Source organism: Puntigrus tetrazona, chromosome 5, assembly GCF_018831695.1.
Source record: "Puntigrus tetrazona isolate hp1 chromosome 5, ASM1883169v1, whole genome shotgun sequence".
Taxonomy (NCBI): Eukaryota; Metazoa; Chordata; class Actinopteri; order Cypriniformes; family Cyprinidae; genus Puntigrus; species Puntigrus tetrazona.
The window spans coordinates 8644289-8647746 of record NC_056703.1 but is presented as its reverse complement, the minus strand read 5'-3'; positions in this window follow the sequence as shown (position 1 = coordinate 8647746).

Sequence of the window (3458 nt, the reverse complement as noted above, 5' to 3'; positions counted from 1 at the left end):
CGTATGGTATTAGTTTTGGGTAAATTGATGTACAATTGTGCGCGTCAAAAAACAAGACTGAAAGATGATCGATTGTTCGTATCATGTATTTTTGTTCATCACTTGTACAGAATTTCCTCCAAAAAAAAAAAAGAGGCAACCAGTAAGCTATTTAAAACACACACACGCAAACTGGTTCACTATGGAAGCGTACAATTTATGCGTTCGCGTTAATCTTCTTCTGACGTTTAAACGTGTATTTCGTTCGTTTCCTTTAATATGAAACACTACAAGTTAACGTAGCCCTGCTTGCGTCTTTGGAAAAATCCGTTTATGGCAAACTGATAAATCCGTGTCATACTTGTGCGTTCATTATGATCATCGTTTACTCGCCGAACTGTCGATAGACTTGTTTTTCCTTCATTTTAAAAACAGTGAGGGATGCTTTTTCTCATAAAAAACAATCAATGGGAGCTTGTCTCCATCTATCACCCGTAGATAGCTCCAGAACGGGCGCGTTCAAGTGCATGGAGAAATTCAACGAGACCCCCGTTACCAAGGAAACAAGCATCTCCGGCTTGAGGTGCAAGTGTTGTTTATCCAGACACAGTAACTTACAATTATGAAAACTGCGTTTTTATAAGGTAAATCGAATCATATGAGGGCTTCTTATAAAAAAAGTGTAAGAGAAAATCAATCAAACATATGCATAATACATGTATTCTAGTGTGATGGAAAAGAAATGCCTCATTTTGATGTTACATTTAGATTACATCATTACCGGTGCCGGCGAGGACATCACTCATTACCAGAGATAGGAAAACTGCAACTTTAGTCAGACATGGAAGGAATTTTGATTATAAAGGTCTTGTTTGGGTACACCAAGTGCCAGCTTTGTACCTGTAGGTTATTATTTATCAAGTTTGCTGCTGGCAAGCGCTTTGATGTTGTCTCAAACCCGACCGCCGCCTGAGATATGACTCAGTGCAAAATATGATTTTTCAAAGTCATACATGAAACAGATTATTGGAGGATGTTTTACAAGCAAACACTATTTCAGCCTTTCCAACTTTGACATTTCACCTATACTTGCAGTATTAATTGTGAAATTTAACGGCAATCCCTGAGTGAAAGTTGTTCAAAATTGTAAATCCTACGTGCCATTTTTTAGTGCAAAGAGTGACTAAATAGGATTTTGTGCTGCAAAAGTATCTAAACGGCAGCTTCATCACATGCGCATGCACATATAGCATGCATACTGCGCTTTGCATATTAGTCACACACCCACAAACACATGCAGAGGGGGATTAAAACATGACATCACTCGAGTGCAGGCGCAAACAACAGCAGGGCAGGAAACGCACCCGATCAAATAATCATCACCCTCTTTTCAGGACAAGCCTACTCTTTTTTTTTTTTATTGTCTACCTTAGACTGGTTTCACCGCGCAGTGAAGTTATGTGATCCGTGGACTCATTAGAATAACGGGAATCATTAGACAGCAATACACAGAGCACTGAAGTGTGGATCTCTGCGAGACAAGGGAATGTGGATGAGAGGAGATGGCAGCCGAACTGCTACTGAGATGCTTCAGGCTCTCAATAAATGATACCAGCAGAGTTAGTCTCAAACTGGCTCTCAGCTCCCAAAGTGTCAGTTTGGATCATGCAGTGGTGAGGCACTGTATAATACATGCTGCACTGCTTGTTAGCGTGATTTCACTTGGGTGGAACCCTGATATCTATCTTCTACACAAACTACGAATGCGAACTATACCATGCATGCATGCACTGGAAATGTTAACAAATCACGGCGCAGCTTTGCTGCATCGTTTGATGTTTGAGCATATTTAGATTTTTTTATTGCATTTTCTTTTCGGGTTGAAGTGAAACTCCTGGAAAATGTAATATGTTGCTGATGTTTCAGCCACATCTCATCGGCTGTATGCTTTGTCAACTTTTTTTTTTTTGAAACATGCGGTTCCGTGCATGCATAATTGAAATCTTCCTACCACACGCAGAAAAAAACCTATCCAAAATGTCTGTTTAATTATTCTCCACCATGCCTAATGAAGAGGCTTTTGCACATAATTATCCGGTACAACAAAAACAGACACAGCCTTGTAATGGTGCTATTAGCGCAGAGGGAATAGGACTCAGCTGAATGTTTTTATCTCTTCTGACATACACACATTTTAATAAATCTAAGGGAGGTTGCTTAGAATTAAATCATGAAGTGTAAGCGCCTCGCAGGGCGGGAAACACATCTCATCTTCATGCAACATTTAAAACCTTGTGTTTTTCTCTTACACTCAGAATTTAGCAGAGCGTCAGGGCAGAGGCATTTACAACACAATAGATAATTGCTGGTTTCAGCTTTGTTTTAATTCAGAGGGGAAAAAAATTGCAGAGGCAAGATTTTTTAAGAAGCTGCAATAAAGAATTTTTTTTTTATTCCAATCAAGATATTATTTACTACATTCACCCCGTATTTTCACCTACACACAAATGTTGGATTCATGCTAGATAAATCTGGAGTTGTTTAGTGGAAGAGTACCAGGAGTGCAAAGCTGTGTGGCAGGAAAACAGCTCCACCTAATGGTGTGATATTAGACGTTCAAGTCTTTCTTGAGAATGCAAGGCAACCATCCGAGAAATTTGTAATGCTATCTGAAGTCTCAGAAGTGCATATTTAGCTCATGCTTGAGTTTTCAGCCTTATGAAAGTAATATGATATTTAATCTATGCATTTTACATTTACAATTTCTATTTTATATCTACACTCACAACAAAACAAGTCATATGCTATAAAGGATTTTTCTCTGCATAAAACAAAAATGTATTATATACAAAAAAAAACCTAATATTTTGACATATTATTACAATTTAAAATACAGGTTTTATATTTGAAATTATTTTATTATGTAATTTATTCCACTGATGGCATAGCAGTCTTCCATCACTCATATTCCTTAATAATAAATCTTTCATGCTGATTTGTTGCTCAAGAAAAGTTTCTTCTCAATATCAGTACTGAAAACTGTTTTGCTGCTTAATATTTTTGTGAAAACGGTGATACATATTGCCAGGATTCTTTGATAAATAGACAGGCTTGTCAGACCACTACTGAATCATGCCAGGGGATTTAGAGGTGAGAGTATATGAATGATGAATAAGTGGGATCAAAACCAAAGGCGGCAGGGATGAATTAAATTTAGCTCATTATAGAGATAACGGCTGGCTTCACAGCACTCAGACCATTTTCATACCTTGTCAGTATATTAGGCTTATCAGCATGAAGCTGCAGTTTTATCTGGGTTTGCACCTGGTCGGTCTCTCTGTCCACTCTTTTCTGATCTGGTCTTTTTCTCGGGATCAGGTCCCCGTGCTCATTGTTGCTGTAAAAGTCTTATCTGATTGCTGTCCTTTCTGGAAGGTTTTTCTACTAGCTCTCTAATATTCTCCCTTGAACAACCAATA